Source organism: Lissotriton helveticus, chromosome 1_1 (genome assembly GCF_964261635.1).
Source record: "Lissotriton helveticus chromosome 1_1, aLisHel1.1, whole genome shotgun sequence".
NCBI classification, from domain to species: Eukaryota; Metazoa; Chordata; class Amphibia; order Caudata; family Salamandridae; genus Lissotriton; species Lissotriton helveticus.
Window position 1 is genome coordinate 1,403,578,138 of NC_136057.1, and position 12,538 is coordinate 1,403,590,675.

At 45.4% G+C, this 12,538-nt stretch overlaps 1 protein-coding gene and 1 long non-coding RNA gene across 53 annotated transcripts in view; one reads left to right on the plus strand and one right to left on the minus strand.

Moving 5' to 3' along the window:
- The window catches only part of NFIX (nuclear factor I X), a 5,476,577-nt gene that overhangs the window by 1,825,869 nt on the left and 3,638,170 nt on the right, over positions 1–12,538 (minus strand). The window lies entirely within an intron of this gene.
- The window catches only part of LOC144826379 (uncharacterized), a 102,332-nt gene that overhangs the window by 1,028 nt on the left and 88,766 nt on the right, over positions 1–12,538 (plus strand). The window lies entirely within an intron of this gene.

The window sequence follows — 12,538 nt, forward strand, 5'->3', positions numbered from 1 at the left end:
GGCTGTGTTGTATAACAATTGGGATAGGTTTATACTCATGTATAGAAATGATTGATGGTGATACCTGCATACCAATGTGATGTCAACAGTGCAAATGTATATATGTGACCACATGTGACTTCTGAAACTTTGATTCACTGTCCCGATCCTCACCAATCACCTACCTCATCATCCCTTTCTCCCTTTTCATCCACGCCTCACTCTTGGGCATAAAACAGTCTTAAATTCAGCAATTACATGCATAATATGTTTACGATTGAGGATGTGAATATATAACATCACTCATATACAAGAAAATGGATTATTAGCTTGATTTATTGGAGTGTTTTTGTAACTTTTTTCTGCTATTTAAATGTCCGCAGCTGGGACCCCCTCTATATGCAACAATTGACTACCCAGGTCCCAGTACCGTTGGGTCAACCCCTAGTTTGTAACGCCTAAGATACATAGGCATGACAACAAGAATGGTAAAGACATGTATCATTAAACACCGGAGCAATATTAGATGCCATACATTGAATACCAAGATGTGAACACATTTCAATCAACTACAGCATACACCAGACACTCTACGTTGGGTTGTACTCGAGGGTTATCCTAAAATGAGTAAAGGGTTGCTCTTCATGAAAAAACAGAGATGGGTCCATTGCCTTTCAACAGACAAGCAGGTGTTGAATGAGGATATCCCATAGATGAAACAACCTAGGGTATCACAGCCTCTGAGTAACTGAGCTCACCATACCTTTTAGATTCCTTACCTGACTATACACATGTAATAACCTATTGAACTCAATAGATGAAACAATCTAGGGTATCACAGCCCCATAGTAACTGGGCTTACCATACCTCTTTGATTCCTTAATTGACTCTACATATGTAATAACCTAGGGCACTTTAGCCTACGAGTAACTCCCCTTTTCCGCAACACCTATCTTGACCACCAACATCGTAACCAACGTTCTTTACATTTTGCACTTTCTAGTTGATTACACCATGTACTATGATGGGTGGGCCTGATTAACATAGTCTCATATTATGCCTCACAGTGACATTATTACACATCATTTGAATTGGTTCTCTAATCTACCATCCTGCAACCCACATCGGGACCCGGGCTCAAATTGTAGACTTGGGCATCCTTTCCATATAGATACGGTGTGCTAGACTGTTTACACCTTTGCGAAAACTGCGGCTGCAGTATTGGACCATAACACCCTCACAGATAAGCATGAGAAATGTTCTAGATAGAACCCATAATCCGTGCAGAGCCTCTACAAGATGGCAGTGGTTTACACTCCATCCGCACAAGATGGTGGCCATTTTTGCTGCCGCTGTCTGGTTTGACATCCTAGTGTTAAATATAAATACTAATCATTCACCCCGCCCCAGACTGCCGGGAGTATTTAAGAGCTCCTTAACACCAGCTCATTACCTCCCGGTCCCCGGCAGCGGGTGGGTAGGTCTTTTGACTATGTTGCGATTGAGCAAACGTGAGTACATGCTTTGATTTACATGGTGGACGCCGTACCTCACTTTTACTTTTTCTTGATCTTCTGGTCTCATGAAAAAGAGGCGCTTGCAATGTCTTTTACTTCATCTGCCACATTTTGTTTCTAAAGAATCTTTATGAAGTGGGTCCTGATATATTCTTCCTTTGTGACTCCGCCCAGGACACTAGGGATTTCCAAGTGTAAGTCCTGCCGGGAGTTGATGCTGTAAATTACCGACCCAAATTGGGTGAGTTAATCCTTTCTGCCACCATGGTGGGTGTTACACCATACTCATTTAAGTGCCAGTTTATCACCACAGCATGTGACACTCACGTGGCTCTCACTTTGCCTACAGTTGTTTTTAATTCACACCACTGTGTGCTTTGAGCATGTCTGTCGTATGGGGACACATGTGCTTTGTATTGGCCTTCATTATTGAATCCATTGTCTAATACTTGTTTTTATCTCATTAGGTTGGTCATCCAATTACAGGTACCACACTGCAGGTTTTCTTGGTTGGTTTATCAGGGACACTTCACAAGACAAACATCTTTTGTGTAGTTAGATTTGTTTATACTGGTCCTGACGAATCGCCGCTAAATCTAAGGACTAATAGGCGAGTAACATGTTGGCCACTTGATAGAGAGCCAACCCTGAAACATCACTTCAGAAGTGCACCACCTCGTTTCTAATCAGGTTGGAGGCCCAATTGATTAAAATTGTTTTCTCTGGTACTTCCAGTTTCTGTTTTAAACTTCCTTTGGTTTATTCACCTTCACTCCTTGCATCTACACATATAGATCCCTCACCCCAACGGCACCAAATGGCTAACTGGAATAAAAGATCTCTGCCAAAGAGCCCCTCATAGGGAACCCGTCAGGTAATGCAGCACCAACCCGACGAGGAGCATGCCCTATGATGAAGCATGACACCCAGCCGGGGGTGCTAGGGCCCTAATTCCAACAGGAGGAATCCCCCGCTCCCCCTTTTACCAGTGAGGACGTATGACCACCTAGCCCTCTTGTCCCCCGTACCAGCCAGTAACTGCATACCTTTTTGTATCTAAGGTGTACAGGAGACCTGTGTTCCAAACAAAATGCGTCTCCTAAGAATCTTCCTAGTGAGAACTCCATAGTGCAGTAGTCTTGTATGTTCTCAGCGATGGAGAAAAGTTCCAGCCAGGGCACGCACCTCTAATCAAAGATGTCTTGAACCACCCTGTGATCCCCCAGCCCATGTCTGCACAGTTCGCCACTTTGGTGCTCAACGACCCTTCCAGGTAATTGGTCAGCAGAAAAATGCTGTGCTGTTCCAGCCACCTCTAAAGACGTATGGCCTCATTGCACAAGGTCCAAGACCCCACTACGTACTACATGTTGCAGTACTATGTAAGTGAACTTAATCACATATGTGCCTAAATTTGTATGTGTTTAGTACAAAAATGCTAAAGCTCATGCGTGTTTAAAGTGCACAGTCACATATAACTAAACTGTGATTTTCTTTTTGTACTTTCTTGAAGACCTCTAATGCCAGGGCTTTGAATGGGCCAGGTTACTCTTGGTATAATACCCTTGTATTGAGCATACTGTTAACTGATCCGCTTGTATGCACCTACGTACGTTCATGTTGTGGGTGGGTGTTTATAACGGGTAACCACTGAAAGCTCTGGAGTTTTGGCTGAAGGACTGACAGTTTCTCACAGTGCCCGGCAGTGGCTCATAAAGATGTTCAGAATAAATTCTCATTCAATGCATGGTCTCTTTGCAGATCGCATACAGGAATGGTCACGTGCCAAATTTAATTGTGATTCTATGCAAAAGTGTTTAAAAGAGGTACACAGCTGTTGAAACATTAACAGAGAGAAAGTAAAAAAAATGTAATGCTGAGTGGATGCGTTGTGTGTGTTGGGGTACATTGAAGTGAAGGAAATGCAAGGAAGTACTTGCAAGAGAGTGAAAAGAGGAAAATTAGGACAAAAAAGCTAAGGTGAGAGATATGCATATGTAGAATTTCAGAAATATGTGGTGAGAAAAAAGGTGTGACTAACAGTGAGTCTGCATAGGAAAGTAGTGCGAAAGGAAGAACGGGAGTGATTGAGACACTCTGAAGACCACTACCCCCCTTCTCTGTACCTTAGCAATGGTTATTTCACATTATTTTACTTTCAGAATTGAAACATTTTGAATTATAATTATTGACAACAAATTAATTGGTGTTACTTATTTGTCTGATGCTGCTGACAAACACTGGCAAAGTCAATAGGTCTGGCTTGTGTTAGGTGCATCTCCGATACTGTTCCATATTGTTGGTTCAGTAGCAGGAAGCTCACAAAGAGGCACCAAAATACTGATCAGGTGGCCCACTATGGAAATTACAGGATTTTAGTTTACATTTTCAAGCTACGCCCTAAATGACATAGGCCACACCTCTTAGAAAGGATTGCTAGTCACGCATTTTATGCCACGCTCCTTTTAGAGACCACTACCCTTTCCAGAGACCTGAGTAATGGTTATTTCACATTCTCATACTTTCAGTATTGAAACATTTTGAATTAAAATTGTTCACAAAAAAACTACTTTTACTCATTGTCTGATGTTGCTAACAATCATTGGTAAAGCCAATAGGTCTGGATTGTTTTAGGTGCATGTCTGATACTGTGTAATATTTTGTTGGTTCAATTGCAGAAAACTCACAGAGAGGCACCAAAATACTGGTCGGGTGGACCACTATGGGAAGTAACAGAATTTTAGTTTGCATGCTTCAAATCACACCCTTAATTACATAGGCACAGCCCCTAGGAAAGGATTCCTATTTAGGCTACTTAGGCCACACCCCTTTTGGAGACCCTCACTACTATTTTCATCCCACTTAAAGTACAGACTAAACTATAGTTGTTATTCCATGTTGTACATTGAGCCTTGATGCTGAATTATGCTAGCAAGGCGTGGTCTCGTTCCGAAATTGACACAGCGAAGCAAGGATTATAGAAAGTAGTGGAGTCAGCTCCTGTGAGTGTTAACTTTTTATCTTTTCTTTTCTCACATTCCTTCCCTCATCATTTATTAGTGGCTACCTGTTAATTTCATTTCTGTCACGTGTTCTCACTTGTATTGAAAAAACTGTATAAACATAGCCATAGGTTGTATGAATTTTTGCATGAAATGTCAAAGTTGCAATTGCCTTCCTTAATGTTTTAATGCATGGCTATATTGCATTAAACACATGTTAGACTTTTACAATACTACAGGGTGGTAGTTTGGTAGTTAGGAAAGCTTTCAACGCTATATCACTGGTTCGAACTCCAACAGTCGGATGTGGAGCAAGCACTACACTACACAAACCCTTGATTTCCATCCCTCGCAAATGATGCCCCAACCCAGAGATTATGAATCGGTCACTGCTTTGAGCTCTGGGTTGGGTAGAGCAAGTGTATTGCCACATGTCAGGTTTGTGTCCGCTTGAGATATGAATGGTGTTGGGCAGGCTGCCAAGGAGGATGTGCAAGGCTAGGAGTCCAGTAAGCCTTAGAACCATGTTCACTGAGACCCAAAATTGAGCCCAAAACATTGGGGTCATATCCTGAATGCCCCAGTCCCCCTTTAGTGGTGGAGAGGCCTTGAATACCACTGTGTTCAGGATAGTTCCTGTAAAGGGAATCCTCTGTACAGGCGTCAGGTAGGACAGAAGGCACAAAGATTTCAGGAGGACATCTGTCACGCAGGGATGTTCTCCACCCTACTGCGGCTAGCCTGCATTGAGAAGCAAGTCATCCACTTACAGTAATAACTGTATCCCTGTACTGTGAAGATGAGCTGCTCCCACCACCTACACGAACACTCTTGAGGCTGAGGGGAAGCCTAAAGGTAAAACGGCATATAGGAAGTGTTCCCTCACCACTGTGAACCTTTGCTAACGTTTTTGAGACTGCAGCATGGGTATATGAAAATATGTGTCCTGCAAATCAAGGAACACCATCCAATCGCTTGAGTCCAGAGGAGAAAGAACCCGAGCCTGAGTGAGAAGGGTGAATTTGTCCTTCCACGAGGAGGCATTCGGAGGCGGGACATCTAAGATGGGTCTTCATCCTCCATCCTTCTAGAGCATGAAGGAGCCTGAATAACACTCCTCGCCCTTCTGGCTATGGAACTTTCTTGATGAGTTCCTTGTCCATAAGTAGACAGACCTCCTACACAAGGATGGTAGTATGTTCTGTTGAAACCAAGCAGAGCAGGGGAGTGTGTGTGTGGGTCCTGAAAGATGTGACGCAGACCCTTTGAATGAACTATAGTACCCTTCGATCCAACATGAAGGGTTTCCATCTGGGAGGAAAAATAAGGTCTTGCTCCTTACTAGCTGGCTGTGGTTCTGAAAGGGTAAATCAGAGTGGCCTGGTGTCTGCTGCAGCAGGGGAGGTTAAAATAGAGGATTGCTGTCCTACTAGTGTGAAGGGCCTCACCTGCCACGGCACCCCTTGGACATGCCAACGGTCTGAGCTAGTTATTGAGCTGACTGGAAGGGCTGCCATTATCGGTATGCTAGGCTCCATGAATAGCCCCTGAACTTTCTGTAATGATAATAAAATTGGCAGACCAACAAGACCAAACATAGGGCGTGGGTATTAGAAATGCTTTCTTTAAATCTCTCTAACAACGAGTTGGCCTTCTTTCCATTGGCTGTCAAAGTACATGTTTATCAGGGAAGCTTGGACATCCCCAAACAATCCAGTTGCACACAACCATGCATACAGCCTGAGCCCTATACAGGTGCCTGTAGGGCAACCCACACAGCCTGTGCATGTGAGACGCACTCTGCAGGGTCCTGCCCATCTTGTATGATCTGGACAGAGGTTGCTCTGAGGTCTTCTTTGATGGCGAGCAAGATCTCAATAGCCATACCCCAGAGTGTATGCGCATATCTGCCCAGAAGACTGAGATTGAAGGGCACGGCTAACTTAAGAGAATAATGTATTCCCAAATGCATCTTTATGCTTGGATCCACTGTCCAGAGGGGCAGATAGAAAAGCCTTTGGATTAATCTTAGAGGTCGACGCGTGCACCACAATACTTTCTGTAGTCCGGTGCTGAGTTAGGAATGCTGGGTCATCAGGAGCTGGTCTCTGTCACCTAGTCACATATTAACTGACTGGATGGGATGAGCATGTCTTTGTTCAAGTGCCCATTAGAGTATCTGTAAATGCCTCACTAAACACTGGCTCTGAGGATGCTGGTCGAGGTTGGAGAATTTCAGTAAGCAAACAGGATTTTGTTTCCACAGTGGGCAGTTGTATGTCAAGGACATCCATTGCCCTGCAGACTACAACTGCAAAAAGGGCACTTTCTTTAGTTGGTTGACAAAGTGGGGATTTCAACTCTGTTTCTGGAAAGGCATTCAAACAGTTAGCATTTTGTAGGTCTCAATAGAGTCCTGTATTGGGTTAATGAAGGAGAGTAAGTTGTCCGCCTCCTCATCATCGTTGTGCGGAACATTGTGCCGCTCTTGGACTGCATCCGAATCAAAGCTGAATTGGGCATCCAAGCACTGGTGGTATTGGAGTTGTGGAAGCAGCTGGGAGTCAGGCTCAGTTAGATTTGGGGGTCTCTAGTTTGCTGAGGTAGGTACCTTTGACCAAATAGGGACCCTTGAGTCTAGTCAGGGCTAAGGGGCTACACTCCTAAAACTCCTGCTCACCCCCTTGGTAGCTTGGCTCGAGCAGGTAGGCTTATCTCAGAGGCAGTGTGTAAAGCATTTGTGAACACATACAGAAAAATAGTGACAACATTACAGATGGACACCACACAGGTTGTATTATAAAAACAAGTATTTTGATATAAACTTAACACAAGACCAAACAAAAAGAATCCACAATACTGTACTCAAAAATAGACTTTTAAATAGTGTGAAATAGCTCAGTTCTCTCAAGTTGTAAATGCAACACTTTACTCGCAAAGTACCTTGGATGCGTAAAGCAAACCAAACAAAAGGGTCACAGGGAAGGTGATGCGTTGGTTCCTCACACTCATGGGAGTAGATGCGTCGGTTCCTTACTGCTGCGCAGGGGAGTTGATGCTCGCTTCCTTACTGTGTGGGGAGGTGATGCATCGGTTTCTTACTGCTCTCCGGTACGATGCGACAAGATGGCACCTCTATGCGATACTTCTCTATGGTGCGATGCGACATAATGGCGTCTCGGTTACGATGTGACAACGTTGATGCGATGCGTGCACACCTGACGGCCGTGCGGCGACTCGTTGATCTTTGGAGCCATGACAGTCCCTGCGACTCGCTTCTTCGGTGATGCGACGGCGACCTCTGCGGCGGCGGCACGCTTCTCCGGGGATGCGACGCGCTTCGGTGATGTGAGGGCAACAGCGGCAGTGGCGGCCCGCTTCTTCGGCGATGCGACGACAACTGCTGCGGACGGCAACTGCTGCGGTGGCAACACGCTTCTTGTCATTGAGTCGCGCTTCCAGCTCCCAGCGACATGCAGTCTCTCAGAAGGCCCAGCACAACAGCAGGTACTTCAATCCCCAGCAAGGAAATTCAGGGGGAGCTGGTTGGTGAAGTCTTGTATCCCTAAGACTTCAGGCAGGAGGCAAGCTCAAGTTCAAGCCCTTGGAGATTCTTCTTCAAGTTGATGAAAAGCACACTCAGTCCTCTTCTCCTTTCTTTGGCAATGAAGCAACCACTGCAGGCCAACCCCAAAACACACAGCACAGGGGTAGTCTCCTCCTTCAGCTTCCTGGTTTTTCTCCTCAGCAAATGTTTGTCTTGATTCCCAGAAGTGATCTTAAGTTCTAGGGTCTGGATCCCCTCTTTTATACACCAAAATCCTTTGTCTCCGAAGGCAGAGAGTGTCTGTGCCTAGTCGAAACCAGTTCTGTGCAGTCCTGGAGCACTTTGTTTACAGGACTCCTTCTGTACCTTTCACAGTGTAGACCAGGAACATCAGATGCACCACGGGAGCTGGAGCTGTGATGTATTCCTATAGGTTCTGTATCGATCCCCCTATTCCTGACCCTATTCTGGTTAACAAGTTAACTAGCAGCCATCCCATGATGCAGAAACCGTTATCTGATTACGCCAGACCACGGCACAGGAGCGCGTTATCTGATTAGGTCATAACGCTTGCCATCTAATTAGGCAAAGCAATATTCCTCCAGCCCCTGATAAGGCATACGGAGTCCTCAAAACAAATCAAACCTATGACAACCTGGGAAAAACCCTGCGGCCATTGTTTTGATTTCACAGAGAACTTCAGTAAAAGAATGTGCTAACGACCAGCTCGTATGACATCCTTATTGACGTATCTATGTCCATCCTTACGTCAATCTCGGCACCTTACAGGTATAAATATTACCGACATTGCCTTAAGCAAACACACGCGGTGGTGACGAGATCGGAGCAGCGAGACTTGCCGAAGCCCAGCAGAGAGCGAAGCCCACTAGCTGCCCCGCCTTCCTGACGCGCTGAGAACAAGACGCTGCTTTCTCCTGCCGAGAAATCCAGCTCCGGCGCTTCCGAGCAGCCCTCGCAGGCAGCTTGGAATATCGAGACCTCAGACGAGAGATACTATCCCTCAACCATCCTAGACCTCAGGTACGGAGCTGAATAACCCCTTGCAGAGAATTCTTGAGTCAGTCACTTGGTAAAACAAACTTACCTTAAACTGCTACTTTCTATCCCCGCCCACGTATTAGGCTTAGGTCAGGTACACTGGGGTAGGCGTAGTTAGAAGCACCAGTTGAGTACGATTAGTCAAATGTTTATATGTATGTATCTATTCTGTCCATTTTAAATAACGTATGGCTTAGAAACCATATCAATGTTTTTACAGTATTGTTTTATAATTCTGCTTTTATTGTATGCACTTTACTTAACCATAAGTATTGCGATAATATCGATCCATTTCTCTTGTACGAGAAAAGAGACTGATCAATAAATACCATCTTTTATTGAACACGCCCGTCTCATCCTTTTCTCTACAATCTGGTGAAACTAAGAATGCACGTACTGACTGAGTAAAATAAGTTGTCTTTTGTTTTCACACGACTCTAGAGATACACTCTTGATTAGGGGAGAGCAAAGTTGTCATGTTCTATGGTTGTCAGAAACTAAATCCCTTCTTGTCTATCCAGGGAGGTTCAACTCCTCCTTGTCTATTCGAGAAAGTTTCTAGTGAACTCTGAGCTAGCTGGCAAACCCAAAACTTTAAGTCTAATATCGACAGTAGAAGACCTAGTTAACGTCTGGTCTAGGTCTATACTATTGGAGGTATTATTCCAATGCGCAGAGCCTATTGGGATAATAGGAACTACACTACAGAGCCAGCATTGTGTAAGGCAGGAATAGCCCTCTTCAGGTCCCAGGTGCTCCCCTTCCACCACTCTTCATGCAGATGGGTCTATTCAGTCCTGTGCTGACTCGCCCTGTCTCCTGGAATACCCCAGTCCCTATCACTCACAAACCAGACAAGAAATACACAACCTAGCATAGGCAGGCTTGGACAGTTAGGCAAGAACATACCTACTTTCTAAAAGTGGTATTTTCAAACACAGAATGTTAAAATCAACTTCACTAAAAGATGCATTTTATCATTCTGAGTTCGGGCATACTAAACTCGAATTTCTACCTAGTTCTATGGGTCAGTTAGGATTATAAGATGTTATAATCAAACTGCCCATTCTGGCCTATGGGGAACAGGTAGCCTTGCAATAGTGAAAAACGAAAATGTCTGTAATTCACCATCAGGGCATGCCACACACATCAGGGCATGTCCTACATTTTACCTACAATGCACCCTGCCCTTGGGCCTACCTTAGGGGTGACTAATATGTAGAAAGGGGAAGGTTTAGGGACTGGCAAATGGGTGGACTTGCCCAGTCAACATGGCAGTACCAGACTGCACACAGGCTCTGCAATGGCAGGCCTGATACACACTTTACCAGCTGCTCCAGTGGGTGGCACGAGTGATGCAAGCCCGTCAGCAGCATTTGATTTACAAGCCCTGGGCACAAGCACTGCACTGTACTAGGGTCTGACATACATTAATTTACCATAGGGAGCATTTGAATAGCAGTGGCACAGTGCCCGAAGCATCTAAAACCAGCAAAAACATCAGAGGCAACAGCAAATAATGGAAGGGAGACCCACACCAATGGTGCCAGGTCTAACAGGCTCCATTATGATTCGTTACACCTTGGTTATTTCATAGTGTGGCAAAGCTAGATGTGGGCAAACCACTGAAGACTCGAGCCAGACTTGAGCCAAATGCTTGCTTCTGGCTCAGCTCGAGGTCCTCTTGGAACCTCGAGCTCAAAATGAGCCTAGCCTTCAAATGGCTTCTGCTTGCCCCGCTGTTAATTCATTGTTCAAACCTGCCTTTGCAACTCATTTCCCTGCCGTGTTGCTGCAGATGGTTGCAACATAAAAAGATGATGGACAGAATGCTGAACATTGTCAAAGATTCACCCCCACTAACAGATTTGGCCTTGAATCCATTGTTTTTTTTGCTTACCTCGCCGTTCCAGTTTGGACCCTGCCATATGCAAATCATTCTTGACCCTGCTCCCACGGGAACAGTCCAGCGCGAACTGCCACGCCAGGTCCTCCCTGGACCTTAAAACAAGCAACCTGGGACCAGTTTCAGGATATCATTCCTCACCAGCCAGGCTAACTTGAATCCGGTGGCAAAGCGAGCACGGAACCGACGTTTGGGCGTACCCATCCCACTTGGGGCAAAAATTGCAACACAAAAAGATGATGAATGTAATGCTGAACATTGATAAACATTCACCCCCAGTCACAGATCTGGGCCTAAATCCATCTTTGTTTGCTCACCACAGCATTCCACTTTGGATCCAGCCACATGCAAATCAGTCTTGATTCGGCTCCCCATGGGAACATTCCAGCCCATACTGCCAGGCTATGTCCTCCCTGGACCGGAAAACAAGCATCCCGAGACCAGTTTTGGGGTACCACACCTCATTAGCCAGGCTTGCTTGAAGCCGGAGGCATAGTGAGCACAGGACCCGTGTCTGGGCATCCCGATCACACATCCCCCCACCCCCCAAAAACTGGTCCCAGGATGCTTGTTTCCAGGTTGAAGGAGGACATGACGTGGCAGTTCGGGCTGAACTGTTCCCATGGGAGCATTGTCAAGACTGCTTTGCATATGGCTGGGTCCAAACTGTGGTGGCATTGTGAGCCAATAAGCAATGGATTTAACCCAAATCCGTGACTGGGAGTGAGTGTTTGACAATGTTCAGCATTCCGTCCATCATCTTTTTGTGTTGCTATAGCCACCTAGAGTGGGAAGGGTAAGCCCAGACGTGCTCACTATGCCACTGGATTCAAGCTAACCTGGCTGATGAGGGGTGATATCCGGGAAACCGGTCCCAGGATGGCTGTTTTCCAGTCCAGCGATGACCTGGTATGGCAGTTGGGGCTAGACTGTTTCAATGGGGAGCAGGGTCAATACAGATTTTCATATGGCTGGGTCGAAATTGGGGTAGCATGGTGAGCAAAAAACTTCCATCATCTTTTTGTGTTGCTATGGTCTTGCTGCAGATGGTCCAGCTCCTCCAATGCCTGATGGGGTAATTTAAATTTCAGACTTCTTTTACAGCTATTTTTACGTGTCCCCTTTTCCTTCATCAGTACATTTGACAGCATCTTGAGCTACATCAGTTTAGGATATGTGCTCTATAAATTCATCTTTTATATGTGAGCCATATATAAGAGGCCCGTAGCACCTGCCATGCTCAGCGTAGGTGGATGCTATAGGAGAAAAGAGCTTACAGTGCCAACTGTGAGACTTCTCATCCAACTTCAAGTGGCGAGAGAATGTCAAAACCCACTTGACCGTCTTGTGCTTCTGACGCGCCATAGACTTCGACTAACTGGATGACTTCAAGTAGGGAGGTGATCTGGTGCAAGATCGAATGTGCAATCTAAATCAGGAGCAGGCCTGCAACTTAGAGAGGCACCAGGACCTCAGCTTTAAACACAACTTCTTGTGTACTGCTACATACAATTTTGCGTCCTGCACT